Source organism: Furipterus horrens, unplaced genomic scaffold, assembly GCF_987537825.1.
Source record: "Furipterus horrens unplaced genomic scaffold, mFurHor1.1.pri manual_scaffold_2, whole genome shotgun sequence".
Taxonomy (NCBI): Eukaryota; Metazoa; Chordata; class Mammalia; order Chiroptera; family Furipteridae; genus Furipterus; species Furipterus horrens.
Window position 1 is genome coordinate 37,478,512 of NW_028327172.1, and position 24,048 is coordinate 37,502,559.

Genomic DNA, 24,048 nt, shown 5'->3' on the forward strand with positions numbered 1-24,048 from the left:
AAATAAGGGGAACAACAAATTGATGTTTCTGTCACACTTTCTCTCAACCCCCCCCCCCAACCTTCCTTGCTCTCTACAATCAAGTAAACATTAAAAGAAAAAAACGATCAATGTTCGGATGGATCATCTCAGCCTCAGGAGCAAAAAGCTCTGAGTAAAAGATTCAAGAAATTAATTATTTAGTGTACATGACCTAGTTCCAGGAGGTAAGGCTGGGTGAGAAGAGAACTCACCAGTTCCTTATCGTAGCAAGAAATTTAAATACTTCACAGAGTAGTGTCCCCTTGCTGCCAAAGAGGATCCATTTATGGTTAAGTGTGGCAAAAGAAAAAAAAAAGGAAATAAAACAGCCGAAGTTCACTCATTCAACAAATATTTATTGAGCTCCTCTTAGGTCCTGCACCCTCCAGGGATTTACATACTGTTGGGGCATAGTAGAATAGAAAAAGCATTGAATTTATAAACAGGAGGCCTGAGCTATGTGCCATCTCAGGCCTTAGGCAGCTACCTTACCCTGGGCAGGTTACAGCCTAAGTCCAATTTCTCACCTGTGAAATGGGAGTAAATCTACTTGCCTTGTTATGAGATGAAATGATATTTATAAATGTAAATTGCAACATAAACCTAAGCTGTAAACAATAATGATGTAACACCGCACACTTTCCCTGCCCTAGAAGTTTAGATGTTTATAACCTGCTCATGTTTTGGAAAATAATCCAAGGTACCTATTAGGAAAACATCACATTCTCTGTAATTTGGGCAAATTGTATGTTTCAACCTGCCAGTTGGGATGGAGTCTGCGGTCAGTCCCAGCCCCTCAGTCTGTATGCCCAAGAAGGGGCAGAATAAAAATGGAAAGAGTAGCTAGCACCTACCCAGCCCTGTATCAAGCCTGACTGAGCAAGTGACCCAGGAGAGCCCTGAGGTTCAAGGGGCAGGGGAGACCAACTGGAAGTGAAGTCAGTCAGAAACAACAAAACAGAAATTCACTTGAGCACAATAGAGATAAGCCCGCCAGAAATGCACACACCTCCCAGCTCCTACACATTTCAGACAATGATGAAATTCACTCTCCATTGCCGGACCCTCTTCTGTGGACATACTCCACACTGTGTTTCTCCAGGCTCCAGGAAACAGGAAGGATTCTCAGGCCACAGCAGAATGGCTAAGCAGACCCTCTTTGCTCAGATACTAAGAGACAGAATTGCTAGAGTAACTTTCTCCTTGGTCCAGTCAACCCCTCCTCATTGGGCTGGTCAGGATTCTCAACATGGACTCCTCAGCCCCATGGATCCTCTATGCCCACCAGACCAGCCTTTACATGCCCAGAAGTGCTCACCTGCTGCCCCCCCTGGGGCCACCACCAGGCTCCCTCCTCATGGGTTGAACCCTGAGGCTCTCCCCTCACCCTCTCCTCTCCCTCCTCCCTCTACCAAGACGCTGCCCTGGTCTCACATCTCCAGGGAAGCTCCTGGAGGGCAGGGCCAGCTTTATGCATTTCTACATTCCCTCTAACTTGGGGTGCCCATTAAGTTCCTCGCCCTCCTGTCAATGTAGAGTGATGGTCCCCGCATGTTCTCTGGTGTCTATATACAGGAGGGAGGCAGAGTAGGGGTAGGGAGAAGTGGAAAGATTACTAGGCTAGAAGTCCAGAGTCTGTGATCTGATTCTCCATTTGGCACCAGTTAGTTACATAATCTTGAGAAAGTATCTTCAGGCCAGGCCTCAGTTTCCCTACCCAGTAATGAGGGGTTTGTTCTAAATTATCTCTTGGGTTCTCTCTAATTATAAAATTTGGTATTACAGAAACCAGACTAGCCTGGCCCACAGATGTGGGTCCTGGTCCTTCTTAGGCTACAGCCTGGGGCACGTTAGCTGACTCCTCAGACCTCAGTCTCCATGTCCATAAAATAAATGAGAATGGTATGACCTCCCTTCCCAGGGTGCGAGGCTCCCATGAGACACTGAGATAGAACTTTGTCAGTCATGAGCCCTGAAGAAACCTCAAGTCCTTGAGTTAACAAACAGCTGTTGACCCCCTGCCACGTGCCCAGTACCGCGCCACTGGGATGGTGCTCTTCAGCTCAGATAGGAGGGTTGGAGGACAGGTGTTTGCCCTGAGGCACTCACAGCTGGTGGGTGAGATGGACAAGTGAACAAACCCTACCTCAGCCGGTGATGTACCTGAGGTCTGAACAAAGTGCTATAGGACTGCAGAGAAGGAGGAGGCACCACCTTTGCCCAGGGCAGTGAAGGTAGCTTCTCAGAGGGAACAGCATGTCCCAGAAGTGGAGCTCTGTGCCAGGAGTTGGTGGCCTGGAGCCAAGGCAGACAAAGAGGGGAGGCAGAAAACAAGGCTGGACTGTGAGGCTGAGGTTCTGACTGGAGGAGGCCTTGAAGGCCAAGAGCAGAGGGCGAGTCAGGTCTTCGAGGAAGGTCTCTGGCACCATTGCCAAGGACAGAGCAGGGCGACAGAGTGGAGCTGGAGAAAAGAGTGGGAAGGCTCTTCCAATAACAGTTCATGAGGGTGACTATGCGAAAAACACGTCATTATTAATTTTTGCCTATACCTTAGCCTTCTAGACCTTAAGCCTCCATGGATCCGCTGAACCTACATAAAGATGTAAACCCGTCTGTTCTCCCCAGAATGAAACCCAAGCAGAGGAAGATGCTGCAATCACATTTTCAAATCTTGGACAAATGGTCTCCAGTGCTCTGACGGCACTCCCTACAGAAGCTGCCCAGCCAGATTCTTGCCTTGGCACCAAGCAGGGCCAGCAGAAGACTGGAGCATCGCCAGAGCTGGGACCAGAGTCAGGACAGCTGAGCTGCTGGTCTTACTTAGGGAAAGAGGGGGCAGAGATCCCACCCACCCAAAGTCCACTGAGTAAGACAAGTCTTTCATGTACCCCAACACATCTCAGTCTCTATGACAACATGGGAAGGCTATGTGCAGGTTGTAGGCAAAGACAGAGAGCTTTCACTAGCCATTGTTTCTTCAAATGGGTTCACATCTACTTGGGCTTGTAGAAAGAGTGCAAGTGCACCCTACACTTTCCAAAGCCTGAAGCCAGACCCCCAGGAGCTACTCAGTGGCTCAATAAAGGAGACCCACCATTATGACTTACTCACTTGATTCTTAGGCATCGCAGTGACTGAAGCTGCTTCCTTCCAGGACGAGCCTCGCACAGGTTGCCATGTTCCTTTGGAAACAAGAGCCCAGCATGAATGTTATTTTAGCTTACATTACACCCTCCTATCTTCGCCCCACCAAGGGAGCCCATATGCTTGTGCACTCTGCCCCTTTGTAACACTTGAACAACAGGAGGAAATGGACAGAGAATTTTGCTCTGTGCTCCCAATCTGGCATGTGAAGAAAAGAATTGTGAGGTCATCTAACAAATTCTATTGTCTGTCACTGTCTGGGCACCCTAAAGGCTTGTCACACCTCTACAGAAAGGCTTGCTAAGAAAGTAAGATGGATCTGGGAAAATGTGCTTTATTAGGAACTTTAGTAGAAACAGAAAATGCCAGAATTTCTAAGCTTAGGACATGATAAAAGTAAATCCAGCTGATGTAAACACCTCATAACAAGTCATCAATGTGAAATGTGTCACATTTCCTAAGATGCAAAGGTCCAAAACACTAAAAACACCAGGAAATAATACAGGTGGGCCAACTGATCATGGTTGAATTCCTAAACAAATTATTATTTTGGCTTCCGATGACCACCCAAATGACTTGTTTACATCTCCTGCTTCTGCAGAAAATGCCTCTGCACCTGTTTGGAAAAGGGAGCCCAGAATCACAAGGCATTTCTAAGGACTTATTTTCCCAATTCTAAATCTGTGCAAAAGAAGTAGCCTCAAGAAGACAGAAGCTAACACAGGTGTGCAACTTGAGATCTGCAAGAGGTAATACCCATACTTCTTGGATGCACTCACTCTTGTTCAGCAGGGCAGCAGGCCTATGTGACCACATAAACACACGTGTTCTCTCTAATACACAAAGATCTGCATTTAAATCCCAGGGGTTGGGACTCACTGTTCAGAATTCTCAGATCATCCGTGGGAGAGAAGCTACTCTTTACTGAGCTCTGGCCATGCATGGAAAGAGCACTCTAAAGACTAGATCTGCTTTGCCTCAGTGGCTCCTCACAGACAGGAACACAGGCTTGGACAGCAGCAGGCCCCACGGCATGGCGGCACTGGGACCTGGGTCTTACTTGCCCCAGGTAAGAGGTGTGCTGGTGCAGCTGTGATGTGTCCACACACCCCGTGAGTGGCCTGGCAACCTTTGAGGGCAGCCACCTTGGCAGAAGCTGCCATCATCTCTCATCATCATCATTATCAAGCCACACCTCCCCAGCCATGGCAGCTGACAAACAGGCTGGCCCGCCTCAGCCACATTCTATCCGCCTGAGCTGCAGGCTCTGTGTAGTCAGTCCCCTGTAGCCAGAAGTCAGAGAGGCTGAGGTCTCCACTTATCTTCTCCTCTGCTTCTCAAGAGAAGCTTCTGGGTAGAGTGGGTAGGAGATCTGGACATCATGGCAAAGAATTGTTACCATTGGTCTTACCAGGTTTGAGAACCAGGGACCTCCCCATGCTCCCTAGGTCTCAGAAACAGAAATCCCTACCTACCCAGAGACGCTGCTAAGACCAGTAGCAGAGAAGCGGGCACTCTCTGAGGTTCTGCGTGGGCATTTCTGGACCAGCCTACAAGGGCTGACCACCAGTCAGATTCCCACACAGGCCTGAGCATACTGATTTAGCCACTCCAAGTACCAGCTCATACCTCTGTCTGACCAACAGCCAAACATGCTTTGAGCACCCTTTAATTTCACTAAACCAGAAGGTCCTAGGGCCCAGCACCAACTCTTCCCTAGAGGAGCTTCAGTTTCCTCATCTGTAAAATGAGAAGCTTAACCTAATTGGTGATTTCCTTACCAAGGGTCCCTTGTAGCTGCTTCCCCTACATGGGCCCTGACTTTTAGAAACATCCACAAAACTAGTTAGTCCTTTAAGGAAGGAGAGAGATTAATCCATGTGCAGGCATTATGATGGGTGGTTAGGATTTGCTATTTCACACACTCTTCCCATACTACCCGATGAGTCAGGTAGTCAGGTCATGTCACAGAGGGGGAACTGAGGCCTACTGAGTGCCTCCTTACCTGGAGACTCACTCAGCACTGACCACAGCAGCCTGGGACTCACAGCTGAGCTGTCCAGAGTCCATGCCCACGCTCACTCCCTGACACAATGTATCCCTTTGTAATCAATCAGGATGAACAAACCAATCCTCTCTTGAACCTACCATCATGCCAGGCCCAAGCAGAGGAGCATGAGGTCTCCAGGCCCCTGTGTGCCTGACTCGGGTGGTGCAGGAAAGGTTTTCTGTGAGCTTGAGTGGCCTCATGGATCTCAAGGAACATGACAATTTGGGGGTACTGGGACCTTCCTCTCTGTTGTTCTCCAAGCCTACCTCCACAGAGGCCAGGTCTTCACTAAGGGACCCCAAGCACTTGGAACAGGGCCTGGCACCTACTGGGTATTTCATCAATATTTGATGAAAGGAGGAATGAAGAAATCCAGAGCTTACATGCACTGAAGGCTTATTCACAACCCTTTGGTGTGAGTTAGTATGAAACACACTGAGACCAGATCAGAACTACCAAGCTGGCCCCTCAGCAGTGTGCACCAAGCAGGGGTCTCCATACCCCAAGCCCCCAGACAGAGAGAAGATGAAGGTAGAGATGCTCAGCCAAGTCTGCTCTTAGTCCCAGACATCAGGGGAGCTTCTGATAGAGAAAAACAAGTGTCTGAATGCAAGAGCTACCCACTGAAGTGGTCCTGAGTTCAGGCCCTGGAATCAGGCAAACCTGGCTTCCTATCCCAGCTCTGTCGCTTTAAATGAATCAGGCGACCCCTGGATAAGTTACATAGTCTACACAGGCCTCAATTTCTTACCTGAAAGTAGGGATAATGTTAGTACCTACTCCACAGGGCTGTTCTGAAGATGAAATGAGATAATGCTGTAAAGGACATAGCCCAGTGTGCAGTTCAGAGTAAGTGCATGGAACTGACATCCGTTGTTACTATCTGCATCAGAGTGGGGGGTTAAGAGCACATCTGGAGTCCTCTACTTGGGTTTAATCTCAGCTCTCCTAGGAGCTAGCTACGTGACCTCGGGCAAATTGCTTAACCTCTCTATGCCTCAGCTTCCTGGTATATAAAATGGGATTGATTATGAAGATGAAATGAGTTATATAGGTAAACAGCTTAGAATAATGTCTGGCACAAAGTTAGCACTCAATAAAAGCTAATATTATTCTTACTTATTAATAGTATTAGTATCCTTCTCCCTTTGCTCTGACAACAGATTTCACCCCATCTTCCACTCCCCAGAAAAAAAGGTGGGCATGGGACTCAAGATAGGTCACTAGAGTATCTTTCCTCCTTGGTCATATTCACAGGCACAAAGCGTGTGCACGTGCTCCATGTTGAGAAAAATTTCAATCTGAAAAATTCTAGGGGAGTTGTAGTCCTCTTGGGATGGGTAGAGGGTTGTGTGAGGTCACCTGGCAGCAATCTGCAGCCCCAGGCCACTAAGCAGGAGGTGGTCTTCCAAGGATGTTGAGGTCACCTGTTCTCCTCCTAGGGCTACATTCTGCAGTACCTCCTTTGAGTCTCTCCTAGAACATTCCATGGCATCCCATTTTTACTTAAGCTCATTCAAGTTGGGTTCTTATCATTTGAACTAAAAGAGTCCCAACCAACAACAGCACTCAGTGATTGGATGTTTTACCATCGCTAAATCCCAGCCAGGAAGACATGCCAGCTGCACACTCAGTGAGATCCAGGCAGCCAGAGAAAAGCCAACCTGTGCAGCAAGTTGTCTCTACAAATTGAAGTGAAAGGAGGTCGCTGCAAGCCCCTTGACTCAACGCCCTTCATGGGAGAGAAAGATGCTGGAACCAAAACAGTGAACGGCCTGATCCTGCAATCCCCAGCTGGGAACCCAGCCTCAGGCATGGATCCCACTTGCCATGAGAACTAGGAAAAGGGAAGAAGAAAAAGGAGACGGGAGCTGATTTCGCAGAGTTTGCAATGGCACCGGAAAAAAAATCTTGTGGAAGGACGGTGGGTGAGGGAAGAGAAATTACTTTGTCTGAGCCCTTAACTGTGTCAGACCCTTTCACTGGTACAATTGCATCTAACCTCCAGCACAGTCCTAGGAGCTAAATGCTCATCAAACCCATTTTCTAGTTGAGGAAACTGAGACTCAGAGAGTTCACTGACTTGCAAGGTCACACCACCAGAGCCCAATATCTGGTCTGCCCGTCACGCGGCCTCTTCAGTCCTCTGATCCCTGAGCCTGAGGCCTCCTCCTCACACAGGATGTCTGCTGCTGCTGCCACCTGTGCTCAGGTCTGCCCAAGGGAGGTGGGGATGTGCTGCTGCCCCCCACCCTCCCAGGAGACAGCCCTCAGAGGGAAGGGGCGCCCTGAGGCAGCACCGTGCGCACCCGCAGAGCATCTCCAGCCACGGTTCCTCTGCACATTGGTACTTTCATCTCCAAGAGTGTTGGTGCGATGCTAGTGAGGTGGCATGTAACTGCATGTGGCTGTCAGGATCCCATGTTTGTTTGTTTGTTCTGTTTATTTCTCAGAATCTTTACCAAAGGATTCTGACTTAACAGGTATAACTATAATGCCCGATACATAGCATTGTGCTAAACCATGGTTTGGTTTTTGTTTTTTGTTTTGCCTTATTTCATTTTCTCATTTTCTCCTCTTTCCAGGCCACCACCCAAAAATGATTGATTCCTATACCTCCCAGCCTTCTCAAGGCACCCTCTCAATCCCCTCCAGGAAAGGAGCTTCACCTTCAGACATGTTCGAAAGGGTTTTAGAGAAACAAACAAAAGCAAATCACTGGCCTGGTAACAGAAACAAAGAGCCCAGCCACACCAACGGCCTCTCCTCTCCTGCAGCCTTAGCCGCGGGGTGAACACACGCAGGAGCACACACAGCCCAGTCTTCCACACGTCCCCGGGCGCCCACACCAGGCCTCCACAGGTGTAAACTAAATACCCAGTAGGGTAAGGATGCTGCAGACACAAACCCAACCGGCACAAAAGGAGACCTGGCTGGAGAAGAAAGTGGCAGCTTCCAACATTTGCTGGGGAAACATTGGAACCCATGATCTGAAATGAGGTGAAAGTCATCTTGGCCTCATCCATCATGTTAAGAGCAGCCACCCTTAGCAGGCTGTGGGCTGTACCTGTGGGGGGCGGGGAGGGGGGTTCAATAAGCCATTTCTAAGAGGCCTCACCCAATGACCCCCCACAGGACACACACAATGCCACACGCTGCCCGGAGTCTGCCCCCCAGCTAATGGCTTTTCTCTTTGTTTCCCAGCAACCAGGTTCAGGCTGAGGCTGCCGAGTCACAGGGGGATTATCCAAGCAGGTATTTTCCTTGCTTTTCTTCCTTTCTTTCTTTTTATTTTTTAATAACTTCATGCTCTGCTATTTAAAAATAAAGAGAGAAATAAAAGGGAACTGGCTAGGTTCCCCTCAGGGCACGATCTCGTTTCCCTTGTCCTGGCGGGTGCGAGGCTGGTGCCGGAGTGTGCGCAGTGCACTGGCAGGGAGCTGTGGGCGAGCTGATCCGCTTGAAATCTGAAAGGGGATGGAATGCTCAACGGGTCCCATTACCTACACCGCTCCCCCAACCCCCCACCAACCTGGTTCTCCTTAAACCAGCCAGGAAAGATCATTCACTAAGCACCTGCTGACTGTCCTGACTAGGACCATGAAGAATACCAAAAAGCAGGGGGGACAGCAGCCTGGACTTGGGAAGCAGAGGAGTAGGAAAGAGAGGCTGCCTCAGGGCCAACCCCGCTGCCTCCACTGTCTCGAGACCCTGGCCCTGTCGCATGTGCTCCCTTTTGGGAGTGAAGTGTACCTTATAAAGCCAGGCTATAGATTAGACAGATAATACATGTCAAGGAATAGCTGCAACTAGCATGCTGGCAGTTCACGAGGAGCTAGGAAGTGCATGTGAAGTGCATCATGAGGATTACAGTATCCCCTCACTTATTGCGGGTATTACATTCTAGACCCCACCCCCCCCGCCCCGTGATAGGTGAAAATCCTCGAAGTAGGAGCCTTACATTTATTTTAGTATTTATATATATTTTAAGGCTTTATAAACCCTTCCCACACACTTATGAACCATACCCAGTCCCTTATTAACCATTTCCACAATTTTAAAAACACTAATGTTCTTAAACATATTCTACACTCGTAAACCTACGTAACTTTAACAACATACATATACAGTACCGCAAAATCCCACGATATAGCAAAAAATCCATGATAAATAATTAAATATAATATTTTTTTAAATCCCACGATACAGTGAGGCCGCAATAAGTGAACCACGATATAGAGAAGGACTACTGTATTTCACTAGGTCCTTACAACTCCCCTGTGAGGTGGGGAAGTGTAGGGGTCCTCAAGGTCAAAGGAGGAAACTGAGACTTAGAGAAATCAAATCACCTACCCAAAGTTACATAGCTCCTGAAAGTCAGAGCTAGGAATTACACCCAGGCCAGTCAGACTCGCTGTCTGGTGGGTGCTCCAAACACATTATGTAACAGGTAAGTGCTGCGCGGGGGCTGTTGGCTCTCCACCCAGAAGGCATATGGAGAAAAGAGGGGGAGTTTTGGCTGAGAGAGTTTCAGAAGCATTTCAGAAGCAGGAAGGACTGAATCTCAGTCTAATAGGGTGAGGATGGATGAAGGCAAAAGAGAAAAAGGGAAGCATTGCGTACTGGAAAAAACAAAGAAGGGCCTTGGAGCCAGAGGTGACCCAAGCAGGTGGGCAGAGGATGGCAGCAGAGACTGGCCAGGCTGGAGGAGGAGAAAAGGGAGGTGGTCTGGGTGACAGATAGGCCCCCAAGCCATTATCTTGGGGGCCATTCTACCTGGGATCTTTCTCCCACACCCCAGAGATGCTATTGTGTCTGCTCCTTTGGTCATAGAATAACCACAGAGGGAATTGAGAACCATGACTGGCTGTAAAGACCCAATAGCCCCTTTCTCCTCACAGGAGGCCTAGAGCCCAACTCGCTGAGCAGGGGGTTTTGCCAGCCTCAGCCTGCACTGCTGTGCTGACATGCCAGGCCCAGATTCTAGCCCACGCTGCAGGACGCCAGGAATTGGCATGCTGCCCTAGGCAGACAGTATCACCACCACCACCCTGGCATTCAAGGTCCCCAGGAGAAAAAAAAATGGGGCCTTGGCCATGAGCTCCTCCTGTCCAGGTTCCCATCTCACATTCCTCACCCCTGCTGGGACACTGGAGGTAGTTCCTTGGTGATCTCTTGTTTGAGCTGAACTGCAGAGAAGATTCTTCCAACTTAAGGAGCTACTCTATAGAGTTTGAAAGTCTGGATTAAAGCCTGTCCTGGAACCTGTGGTTTAGTCCCACTTTAGCTGGAGGGATCATCTGCCTGTTTGTCTCCTGGGGAGGAAGTGCCCCCCCCCCCGCCCCCCGCAGTCTCTGCATCAGCCCTCCAGCAGCCCCCTGCACCCGGCACACAGTTCAGGACCCCACACCTAGCACCTGCCCTCCTCCTGGCCGAAGACACGAATGCCAGCCTCCTCCACCTCCAACTGCAGGGCACTGCTGTGTTCAAACGCTGCTCCAAATGCTTAGAGCTATACTCTCTACTCCCCACCTGGCCCAGAGTGCAGAGTCCCAGGCTGGGCCTCAGACCCACAGAGAAGGGGAAATGTGAGTGGGGATAATTTAAGCAACTCTGATCACTGGCTCAGTTCAAGGCCCCCATCATGTGCTTTTTTGGAAGTAACAGGACCTGGAGGCAGGAGGAGGATAAAAACAGGACTGTATAAAAGTCTGTTGCTCACATGGGCTCTGCCCAACACTCTGCAGGAGGACACAGGGGAAAGGATTACAAGGCTTTGGTGGGATGGTCAATCTGAGCCTCCAGACCACTGCTTCCTGGGATGGACGGTGGGGGCAGTGGGTACCTGTTTCATTACCTTCCATCCATGAGTCTGCAGGCAAACTGCTTGAATCTGTGGAGCTTCAGTCTCCTTATCTATTAAATGGAGATAATAACCAATGTACCACACAAAACAACTGTGAAGACTGAGTGAAATATGAATGTGAACATGCTTTGCAAACTGTAAAGCACCCTTAGAAATATCAGACATTTTCCATAATCCTGGGAGGTGGAAAATTCAGGTCAGAATATGTGTCTTGAAGGGAAAAGGAGAACTAGGAATCCATTCCATTTGTCAAACTTCCTTCAACACCTTCTAGGATGAGACACAAGTCTCGGGGGACATGAAAAGCAATGACTGAGGCCAATTTGTCCCTGATCTCAAGCATTCAGTCTGGTAAGGGGAGAGCTCCACCCATATTTCTATAATAAGGCAAAACAAGATGTGTTCTGGAGGAATTGGGCAGAGAGGATGGGATATTTTATTCTGGCCTCACAGGTCAGGTGAGGCCTTTATAATAATATTATGATATAATGATCATTAGCATAATAATAACTCTGAGGGCTTGCTATGGGCTGGGCAGTGCTAAGTATTTACAGAGTCCATTCCCATTTACTTATCATGAAACCTTATGAATGGGTTCACAGATGACGAAACTGAAGTACAAAAAACTTCACTCCCATGTTGGACTTTAACACATCTGGGAAGTGGCAGAGCTGGCATGTGAACCCATCGGGCTCTGCTCCTCCAGCACCTCAAGGGGCTGGGTCAACCAAGACAGGTCTCAGACAGACTCTGTGTGGCTGAAAGGCTCTGATAAGGCCTGCGGGGATGAGTCACGGAGGGAAGGCGCTGACTCATCACAGCCAGTCCTGCCCGTGGGCAGCTGACCTGTGGCCCAGGCTCTCCCCTCTGACACTGCCCCTGGTCTGTCCTGAAAGCTGGCCATGCCTCCACACTCCCAAGGCTCCATATGGGCACCAAATACCAACGGAGTCTGATGTAAGAACCTCTGTGTGAATGTACATTTACATAGAGATCATTCATGGAATAGTTGTTCTTACTACAAAAGGTAGTTCAATATTCAAACAAAAACTACTCTCAAATCCCCACTCAGTGGCTGTGTGACCTTAGGCAAATCTTAGCTTTTCTGAGCCTCAGCTTCCTCATGTGAGACGCAGTTAACAGCGCTTATCTTGGGCAGTTGTTGCAAAGATGAAAGAAGACACTTTGTCAAGTGCAGCACCTGGCACACCACAGGCTCCATAAATAATGGTTGGATCAAAGGATTTCCACTGGAAAATCACTTTCTTCATGAGAATATTTGGTGGTAATAGTAGTACTTTTAACTAGCATTCATCTGCCACGAAGCTAAATCCATTATATGCATTACCTTATTTAATCCTTACAAGCACCATTTTCTTCATTTGACTAAGCTTCAGGACAACAGAAAGGATTATGTCCAACATGTTAATTTAACTCACACACACATATGTATGGAGAGAGAGAGAGAGAGAGATGGTCGAACAAGCTAATATTCATTTGGCACTTACTACATGCCGGGTACTATTCTAAGCATTCTACATTCAGCAACCTAGCTCATCCTCTCAAAAACATGCCTATAAGCTAAGTAATATTTTGCCATTTATTTTCCAATGCAGGGCTTGAGGCATAGAGAGCTTAAGTAACTTGCCCAAGGTTATTTAACCAGGATCCAGACGCAGAGCCCACATTCTTAAGCACCATAATACTAAAATAATTGGAAAAAAAAAAATCACAGAAACTGACCCCCAAGCCCCAAATTCTAAGAACTCCAGTGTGTCGCTTGTCAAGCCACCTCCAGCCTAAGCCCTGCCATCATTCCCTTCTGCTCGCTCTGCTCCCACCCTCACCCCTGCCCCACTGTGCCTAGGCAGGAAGTGTCAAATTAGTGGACATTTTAAAGCCCTGGTCATTCCCACCTGCGACCTAAGCCTCACCCCCTATATCCTACCCTCTACAAAGCTTCTAGGACCATCTTCCCATACATGGTGCTCCTCTGCTCAAGAACACTCACAGGCTCCCTGTTGCCTAGAGCTGAAGACCCAGTAGGTTGAAGAGAATCACCTGGGGACTCAAGATCCCTGCACTAATTGTCCTGGCCTCCTTTCCTGTGGCCCCAGACTTGCTGGGTCACAAGTCCCAGTGACAGGCTGAGTTCGGGAGGCCTTTCCTGACCACCCTATTTAAAACTATAGCCCTCCCCACAAACACTTATCTCCACCCAACCCGGCACAGCCTGTCTTCCTCCCCGCTGCAGCGTTCTTCACCCACCTCTCATCTGCCCTCACACACTTAACTTCCTTGGGTATTGTCTCCCTGATTTTCTTTTTCCCTGCTGTAACCACAGCACCTAGAAAAGGTTCTGGCACACAGTAAGAATCATAAATACCTGCTGAATGAATGAATGAGTAAGCATTTAAAATGCCTAAGAAGAAAATGCCCAAACAGAACAATGATGGTGGGAAGGCCAGTGTGCCTCTGGTCTCCCTCTCTGTTCCTGAGGGCTGTCTGGAGGACAGAATGGAGATGCCTAAATTAAAATGTCTGGAGGCCAAACCCTTTCTTGCCCATTCTCCCTAGGACTTACAAGAATTACCTATGAGACTCTGGGCCCTTATCCTCTCATCTCTGTTCTGAACTTACACACACACACACACACACACACACACACACAATCTCTGGTTCTCTGTAGTATTGAAGGCTCTCTGCATCAGTCCTAAACTCACCTGCCCAGCCTCCACTCTCTCTACTCACCTTCAAACCAGGCCATTTCCCATTTCTTCTGACCTTGACACCCACTAGAGATGCTCTTCTTTCTCCTACGTATTCATCTGCCCTTCATCTACCCTTCAAGATCCAGATCAGATGCACCTTCCTCCTCTTTCTTTCCCCTCCTCCTCTTCCCCTTCTCTTCTCTTCTCCCCCCCTCCTCCAGGAAGATTTTCAGGCCCTCTCCAGCCCCTAGAAAACACTCCCCACACCCAGTGCTGTCTCTATCAGTCATATAGAAATTAGTCATGAACTACCTTGTGACTTGACATCTGTTACTGAGCTGAACTGTTACCAAAATCTCCTGTTACTTAATTTTTTTAAACACGTGTGTCTTGTTTTCCCAAGTACATTGTGAACACTGGGAGGAAAGACTGGGTCTCGGCCATACTGTCATCCCCATAGTGCAGGGCCTAGGGCACACAGTAGGTGTTCAATGTGTGCTTCTCAATTAACTGCGCAAGGTAAACAAGTCACCTTCCTAATCGGGTTACTTCCTCAATTATAGGCACCTCAACTGGCTTCTCCCAACGCCCTGAATTTTTTCTTCAGGGCCTGCTCTGACCTCGGTCATCTGCAGATCCAGTCATGGGCTTGTGGTTCTAAAGGGTGTTAGACCCACTCCAGTGGCACCGCCTGTGCTGAGCAAATGAGCATGACTGGAAAGAAATGATCTGTAAAGTCCCACAGGTGTGGAAAAGAAAAGTATATAGTTGTTCCAGGCAAACCCAGACATTCAGAGTGTTTCAATTTCCTTAAATACTGGAGTTCAACGGAGGGAAAAAAGAACCCACGGTGTAAGTTTTCGGTGCACCAGCTCTAAGTAAACTGAGATTACCCCCAAAGGGAGCAAAATCTCAAGTTACTCCTGAGCTCCAGAGACATGGGTCAGGGAGGAAGGAGGTAGCCCTGTTCACTGCAGACCTTCCATGTGTGTGACCATGCAGGCTCTAGAGGAGGGTCTCCTTGGGTCCCCAAGCAAGGTACGTCGGCTGTGACTAGTCCTATTCACACCTGAGACCTGCAGTCTGTGTGGCAGCAGGAGGCAGAGCGATTGCTCAACCAGGTGAATCAGTCAGAACTTCCAGATTACCTACGCTTTTTAAACTTCTGAATAGGAAATATATTCACTCAGTTCAAAAATCAAAAAGCACCGAAGTACGTAGGAAATGTGTCCCTCCTCTCTTGTCCTCATCTACCCAGTCTATCCCCACTCTGAAACAGGCAACCACCAGAGCTAGTTGCTTGTGTCTTGTCCCTGACCATGTCTGTGTATATACATGCAAATACAGTTATGTGCTTTCTTTACACATACATATTTCTCTGTGACCTGCTTTTACCTTCTAAAGGAATGAGTTGGAAGAGAGGGAGATGGGGTGTCTACCCAACAAAAAAGATGTGCGTCTGTGTGACAAGCCCAGGAGACAAAGAGAGGGGAGTAATTCTGGAGAACACAGGGGTGAAGAGAGAAGAACTGAGGCAGAAAGGGAAAGTCACCATGGACACCACTGGTCTGCTGCTGAGCCAGACCCCAGGCCAACCAGAGAAGAGCTCAGACAGCAGTGGAAGCCCCACGGGCTAAAAGCTCTGACTGGCTTCACTGAGCACTCCATCTTCCAGAAGACTGGGGACGCCTCTCAGAAACAGAACTAACCCAATTCCCACTGTAGTGGCAAATGGGTAGTGACCAGAAGGACACAGGAACTAACTATAAAGGAAAAGCAATCATTTCCTCTGAACTTCGTGAGACCAAGAAGGGAAAGTTGGTGCCTGAGGCTCTAAGAAAACACTACAAATGCTAGAAGAATAGAAGGGCTCTGGGACCTGAGATTGAGGAAGTAAATGATTCAGATTCTCTGAAATGCGATTCTAGCTATGCAAATTGGGAGGGGGGAGAAAGGAGGGAGAGGAGTGAGAGGCAGGGAGATGGGAGGAAGAGGCAGGAGGAGAAGAAGGGAAGAGGGGGCCTTTTAGGAAGTAGGCAACTCACTATAATGGTTGAAAGCTGGACTAAGAGGCAAACTGACTAGATTCTGACTCACCCTTTTCCCCTTTCTAGCTATGATATTTTGAGCAAGTCAATTAAATCCTCTGAGCCTTAATTTCCTCACTGGTCAATCGGGATAATGACAATATCTACCTCATGGGGTTGGTCCAAGGATTACATGAGTTAATATTTACAAAGCCCTTACCCTAGTCTTGGCTCACTGTAACTGTGGTATAAGAGGTACAGAATAGGAGCCATGTGGTTGCACAGGAAAGCCTTGTTAGGGATCCCAGTCTCAGCCCTGGCCAGTGTGGCTCAGTTAGTCAGAGCATCATCCTGCGGGCCGAGGGTTCACAGGTTCAATTCCTGGTCAGGGCATGTGCCTGGGCTGTGGGTTTCGGCCCTGGTCCAGGGGGTGTGGCAGGGAGGGCAGCTGATTGATGTTTCTCTCCTTCTCTCTTTCCCTCCTTTCCCCTCTCTCTAAAATCGGTGAGCATGTCTTTGGGTGAGAATAGGAAAAAAAAAAAATGCAGCCCAGTCTCATCACCAGGAGGAGGATGCAAAACATAACAAAGAAGCCCTGTGTCTGTGATACAGGGCCTGTCCCCAGTGTCAACCAGAGGAAGAAAGCCCAGGACCAGTTGAGGCTGCACAGCATGCCCCACAGTGCAGGAAGGTGTGGGGGTGGAAGGGTGGTCTTGAGCCAAGTGGTCTAAAGGCATAAAGGGTCCTGGGAAATTGGGCCTTGGCTCTCACTTTGGGTTCATCATGGCCATTGTCAAAAAGAGCTATTTGTAGACTGACAAGTAAAGATCCCACACTGAGATGAGACAGGAAGCTGAGATGGGGAAGGAACTTGATTTTTAAAAAAAGATAGTCAGATATTTTCAATGACTTCAAGTCCCCTGGCCCAGATCACTGGCAATTCTCTCAGGTGAGAGAGCTGAACTGTCTACTGCATCTCTGCGGGGCAGCCTGGGGCCACCTGAAAGCAGCTGTGGAGCCCTCTGGGGAATGAGAGCGACGTCAAGGAAAGCTCACTTCTTTCTGTGATAGGATACTTGGTGGTCGATAGATAATCGCAATAGACTTGGCATATCTAGATTCATGAAGGCATCTGGTCACAGGTCAGAAAAGCAAAAGAGCAGGTACTTAGGCAAGGGGACCACCTTTCCCAAAGTAAGCAGATGAGCGATCTTGTGACCTGAGGGCAGAAGAGGGGCCTCTCTGCTGATAAGCATTTTATCAGTGACTTGGGTAATGCTGTAGAAGACACTTAAACAGGACCCTGAAAGGGCTCAACAGAATGCAGTTGCACTGAATTTAACAAGTTGAAATTTAACAGGAATGGTTGTTCCGAATCAGATGGGAACAAAATAGAGGCTCTGCATTTAAATTCTAAAGCCATGCATATTCTAGGCCAGGGGAGAAGCAGCTTATCAACACCACATGTTAAAAAGATCTGGTCAGCAATAATATCAGCAAAAATGGTGTGATGTAGCTGCCAAAGAAGCTGATGCAATCTTGGGCTGCATTAAGAGGAGCAGAATGGCCTGAACTAGGGAGGTGATAGCTCTCTTTCTCTGCTATGGTCACACCACAAATACTACATATGGTCTGGGCATTGCCCTTGCTGTATTAGAATATGGACAAACTGGAGTTTGTTCAGAGGAGAACCAAGGGAGGGTAAAAATACCTGAGCCTACAGCATGGGTTGTTAATCTGCTAGAAGACCCAGGAGAGAACAAAAGGGCTGTCTTTCAATATCCTATTTCACTAATTAGAAGATGCGACTTTTTTCATTTATAAAATGTCTGACAGCAGAATGTATCTTTTAATCCCCTAACATCTAACAACCCCTCTGGGCCAGGATGCAGCTGCGACACAGTTGTCGTTTTGCCTCATTTCCATTGTCACATGGAAATCTGACCCTTGACATATCTAGACACCTGCCACTGTCCACATTTCAGGAGCCGAAACATTTAAGGACCATTTGAGAAAGGAATGTGAGTCCCTGTTGTTGACTAAAAACCCTCCAATGATACCTTTAGATAAAAGTCAAGAAAGCAGCATCATCAAAACTTACAGAATGGGTATCAGCAGTGAGAAAAATTATCCAGAGTTGATAGAGATTAAGAAAGACATCATTACTTTACCAGAATATAATAATGTGTAAAATATATATATATAAAACATATTAGTGACTCTGAGTCAAAAGGTTATTTAGAAGACTTGGACGCTGAAAGTGAAAAAGCTTTAGAAATACCATAACCAATTTATTTTCCTTTTTTGTTTTTTTGTGCATGCAAGAGTGATGTGAAATGAAAACAGAGGTCTAAACTCTAAAAGAATTCTTTCAGTAAATATAAAATAAAAAATTTAAGTGATAAAAAGGCATGGTTCCACAGTTGAATTGGAAGCACTTTTTCTTTCTTACAAATAAAATAACGACACATCTTCTAATTGATGGTAATGCAGATTTAATTTTTAAAAACAGTGTCTAAAGACCTGTCATTTAGAGAAGAGATTAGACTCATTCTTTCTGACTTGAAGGAGGAGGAACTGAAACCAAATGCCGGAAGCCACGGGGAGCCATCAGGGAGGTGATAGGAGGAGCCGTCCAAAGATGGAACAGCTCACCTCCAATGTGCAAGCCCAGGCTGGACCAGTCCTGCAGTTCCAAGGTCTGAGCGAGAAGACCTCTCCACGAAAGGAAGGCATCACGTTTTCTCTGTTGCACACATAGGTGCTTTGACTGAGCCATTCTCTTAAAAGTCACTAGTTAAGGGTAAAAGCCACTTAGGGGACAGTGCTGGGTGGCAGGCCTGAGGCAAAGAGGAACACCACCCACATCTGTGCTCTAAGCCTCCTGTGGCTCAATTCAGGAAAGGGCCAGAAGGGAAGAGGCCCCCTGTGTGCCAGGCACCATGTCAGGTGTGCTATGCACATTGCCCCATTTAATCCTCGAAGCCACCCTGAGAGATAAGTACTATCACTCGCATCTTACAGAAGAGAAACTTGAGGCTTAGAAAAAGTAAGTGGCTACCCAAGCTTTTATAGTGACTCTGAAAACCATAATAGATCTGTGACAACAAATTTCAAATAGAAGAAGCTCCAGTTTTGATTGGCAGAATGAATGGAGTGATCACTTGATCAGTCAATCAACGAACCAACTTGGTCTCATTTTGGTAAAACTGATTCTAGGAGAACAAAAAAGAAAGACGGCAAAAGTTTTTCAGTGCCCCGCCCCCACCCCATCAATAGCTCCCACAGGCACTAAACTCAGAACATTTGCTGCTTGCAGGAGCAATTTATTCCATCACAGAAAGCAAGGGTGTTTCTAAGACAGCCATGGCAGAGAACAGGTGCCAGCAGCTCTGCTCAAATGTCAAAGCCACAAGCGTAGCAGGTTGCCATGCCTCCCATCTGCCAGGTTAACACTGGTGCAACGAGAGGCTGAACTCGGCTTTTGTCCCCTCCCTGTGGCCAGGATGCCCACAGGCCTCCCAGTGTGTTCCAGCTGCCTGGTGACACGGAGACCAGCCTCAGTCCACCAGCACGCTCTAGCTTCCTCCTCCTGGGGAAGTAAACTCAAAGTGTGTGTGGACAAGAAACCCAGGGCAGGCCCCACCGGCAGGAGATACTCAGGGACTTATGAGACCACAGAAGAGAGAATCAGTCATTTCAGATCATGGCCCACAATGCCTGGAGCCTGTGATGCCTCCAGAACAGATTCTAACAGTGGAGGAGGGGGTCACCTGGGCTCCTGTCCCATCCCAGCTTTGGTGGGTACCTCATCCATATGCAGGTAAGTAACTCCTGCTCTTGATCCATGGGAACCCAGCCCCACAGGGGCTCTGAACCTGACTCCCTCTTCATTCCCCTCAAACTGACCTTGAGGAAGGGGCATGATCGGCACGGAGGGCTTAGCCTGGAGCAGGATGAAGATAAGTGGGGCAGTAACCATTTTCTACAGAGGACAAAGCTGCCAAAGCTCACAGCAGGCACACTTGGTGGCACAGAAAGAGACAGATATTCCATATTCTAAGACCCTGACTGAGGAGTTCTAAAATGGGCTGTTCTCCTCCTAAACTGAAAGACAGGACGGCCCACGCTGACTCCCTTCACACAGAAAGCTGCAGGGCATAATAAGGACACAGACGAGGCCTTATTTGGGCCCAACCTTAACTGTCCCCACCCCTACCCCCATTTCCCACTCTCCACATACTCCTTGGCCCTGATAAACTGTGGCTGTGTGGTCAGTGTACACATCCAAAGCATGGAGGGCAGTGCAGGCCTCCTGACAGAGCCCTCATTCCTGACTCCCCCAGAAGCTGATCTGCCTTAAGGATAGCTCTGACCATTCCTCTCCAATGGCTTCCGACTGCCTGCTGGGTTAGGGCTACGTCCCCACCCCCAGCACCCAGAGGCTGGGTCACCTGATTCCAGCCTCAGCTTCCATAGGTTCCCTAGGCAGCCCCTATGTTTCCAACATGTGGCACTCTGAAATACCCTCACTTCCTTACACCTCTTTGTGTTATACCTCTGTCTATAGAAATCCTTCTTATCTTCTAAGGCTCATCAAAATGACCAAGTGCCACCTCCTCCAGGAAGTCTCCCCTGGTTCCCCACACTGTGCAACTCTCCAAAGCATATTCCATACTCTGTCTCAATGTGCAGGCACCAGTGAGCTTGTCTACTGCACCTCCCTCCATGAGTTAGATGAATTTAGTTTCTGTCATTCATCACAGCACCCCAAGCATAGAAACTGAGCATTGTAAACTAAGGAGCCTTGGGCACGGTGCTCCACGCCAGTCCTGATAGCACCCTATTTACAATCCTTTCTGATGCCCTCCTCCACCTATTCCCAGCTGACTCATCCTCCATTCTCTCAAGGTTCAGCTCTCAACTGACAGCTAATCAGAGATAACCTAATCACTGTTGCCCTTCCCAGTTAAATTATATCAGTGTATATATATTTACAAAGGCCCTTTGAAGGCAAGGGCTGAAAACAAAGGTAGGAGTTTTAGGCCCCAAGGTTCTGGGGGAGGTATTTTTGATAAGGAAAGTTCTTGCACTGAGTGGTTGTGTTGACCAGCGCTGCAAGTGTATACATCCTAAATTCAAAGAACAAGAGAGCAGTTAGAAAGGGGGTGTGGGGGCAAGGCTCTGTCCTTCAAAAGGGAAGGCCAACTGCAAGCACAGCAGCTGAGATGGATCACAGGATCACGACCTGGCAGAAATGGCAGGTGGAGAACAGACGTGATTCAGATCTGGTTGGGTGACCTTGAACAAGGAACTGCACTTCCCAGGCCTCTGCTCAGTATCAAGAACCCCCTGAGCCTCAGTTTCCCCATAGGTAAAGCAAGGTGGCAGGAGTGAGATCTGGATGACCCCAGAGGGCTCTTTCAATCTGCCATCCTGAGATTCTGTGACTCCTGGCCTCCACATCTTCCTCCCTCCCAGGAGGTCAGTATCATTTGAAACTACCCTAGTTAGGTTCCCTCCTTATCTTGAGCCTCCCTGAGTCCAAAGGGAAAGAAACTGCTAAAGATCTCCCAGCCAATCAGCAGGCTGCAGGCACAGGGTGGCCTCTTCCACCACAAATGGAAGGAAGGGGCAGAAGTGGGGGAAGCTGTTGGTTTCTATGGATACAGAAATGCTACTCTCATTCACACCATCTGTCCCAGCCCAGAAAAAGAGTCAGCTGGTTGCCTTTGCTTCTCTGACCTACCTTTTTAAGAGATTACAACTGCCTGCCAAATTTAAGTGCTGCCCTAAAATCAGGACATATAAGGCCTCTCTGCCTGGATCTGAAAGGTTTCAAAATGGATATAGAGAGAGTGATGAAGAACGGAACTCGGAGGCAATCGAGGTTGGATTGTGTGGCCATGGCAATTAAAGATTTTTAAAAATAGCTTCTCTCTTCTTTCATGCTGGAGAGAAAGATGATGTTTCAGCAATAAACAGACATCTGCTAGGAGCTTCTGAACAGATCACAACATAACACCCCAGAGACAGCCATAAACAACCCAGAGTCCTCTCCAGGTGGGAGGGCAGAAGGACAGAGCAGGAGGTGGTGTTGAGAGGCTGGGGAGGATGGAGATTTCCCCATAAGCAGGAGGAGGAGGTGGTGGTGGTGGTGGTGGGGAACTTGGTAGAAAATGGAGAACTGGCTGCCTTCCGTAAGGAAATAAAAGCTCAGGAACCCACTGAGAGGATTTCCGGGAAGCTATCCAACGGATTCCATGCCAATGTCATTCATTCTGAAAATGGGTCACTACTTAGGAGTAGGAAAAAACCTGACATTTTGGAGTGCCTACCTATACAGGGCACTTCACCAATATTTTAATTTCATCTGTACACCTTTGAGATAGGTGTAAATACCTCCATTTTAGAGAGTAAAATGCTAGGGTTCATTGACTTGCCCAAGGCAACATGCCTAGGATTTGAACCCAGTTCTCTCTTAGCACATTTGTTCATTTGCTTCGGCCTCTATCACAAGCATCCAGAACATTCCTTTGAGATTTATTCTCAGTCCCAGATTCTCCATACCCACAAATATAACACAAAGCAGGGTGAGAGCTGAGCTTTGGCTTACTCAGGTAACTGCTGAGTCTCAGCAGCCTGGTGGGCCCTGTTGTTTCACATCCTGGTTGCTTCCCAGGAAGCCTGAAGAGGAGCAAAGGGAACACAATCACAAAGATATGCCTAGACTCTGTCTGGAAGGGTGCACAGGAGACTGGGGACAGCAGATGCCATTGAAGAAGAGGACTGAGGGCTGGAGGACAGAGAAAGAAGGAAGATTTACTTTCCATTGAATTCCCTTTGTACTGAGTGACTACTTTACATGCATCCATGTATTGTGCGTGGGAATGAGAACCATGCTTCTATGCATGTGTGTGTGGCAGGTGAGAGGAAGTGACGACCATGCATCTATGCATGTGTGTGTAATTGGGGGAACAAGTACCATGCATTTATGCATGTGTGTGTGGTTAGGACTATGCATCTTTGTATGTTTGCAAGGGGAAGTACCATGCATGGAGTGGGGGGAGCTGTACCATGCATTTAAGTACATGTATGTGGGTGGGTAAGTCATTTTCAGGAGAGTCCAAAATGTCAGATACAAGACAACAGACACACCCAAGCTAGAGGTGGAAACCTGGACCAAGCAGGAACTTTTGGGTTCCCTGGTTGCAGCAAGCCTGGAAAAGAGGAATGTGCCTCTCCTTCATCCAGAGCCTCCTCCCTCCTTCACAGCAGGAATGTGCTGCAACTCTAGGCACATGGCTGAGAACATCTCCCAGCATGAACCCCACAGTCTCCAAGGCCCCATCTGGTGCAGGAGCCCCACGGGATATTTCCTGAGGAAAGAGAATGACTGAATCCTCTCCCTGAGGGTCTGGAAAGAGGCCTTCCGGACCCCCTGCTTATTCCCCTATTCTGTTTTCCCTTTCATCTGGTTATCAGATTCCTTCCTCCTCGAAGCAGGAGCTCCTGACTCATCACCTTTGCATCAAGTTGTGCAAAGGCCCAGCTATCCTGATGCTGGAATGTCAGCACCCTGACTTTATAGCAACCAGAAACTCCACATACTACACCTCACTCCCCATTCTGCTTCCCTGAGATAAGCAGCTGCCCAACAGTGGGGTCAGCAGCTCTGCCAGGCCCCTGGCAGACCCTGGGCCCCCTCTGCTCCAGGGAGCAACTCTTCCTTAGTGACAAAAAGTCCAACTTTTTTCCAGGCACTTCTCATCTTTCCCAAAACCTCATCTTCCTGGGCCCAGGTACAGGCTAACCCCTGAAATCCTGCAAATACTTACCATATATAGTCAGTATTTAAGTAAGTAGCCAAGGCCAGACATTCAGGTCATGAGAGCAAAGAAGTAGTTTCCATATCTTAACACACTGGCACCACGGTGGCAAGGCCAGAACGGGATGCCCCTAGACTCCCAATCCTGTGTCTCTGGAATGGCTGGGCTTTCACACTGGGTGTGGCAGGAGCTCAGGCCTGCAAATCTTCCATAAACTGCTGTTGTGGCAGCTCTGCAACCAGAGGCCACCCTCCAACTCCTTGCTACCCAACTCTTGAAGCTAGCAGAAAGGACACCTGCACTGGACATCCCCCACTGCCCAGAAAGGAGAGAAACCTGACCCCCAAACCATCAGGAAACAAGGCCTCTGGGTTCTCAGAATTTTGACCAAGCCTTGGAA

General features: G+C 48.2%; 1 protein-coding gene across 1 annotated transcript in view; it reads right to left on the minus strand.

Moving 5' to 3' along the window:
• The window catches only part of MICAL2 (microtubule associated monooxygenase, calponin and LIM domain containing 2), a 205,382-nt gene that overhangs the window by 174,878 nt on the left and 6,456 nt on the right, over positions 1 to 24,048 (minus strand). Inside the window, exon 2 of the mRNA XM_090264022.1 lies at positions 3,133 to 3,203. The gene's annotated coding sequence lies outside the window, so the exon portion shown is untranslated. The remainder of the gene's footprint in view (positions 1 to 3,132; positions 3,204 to 24,048) is intronic.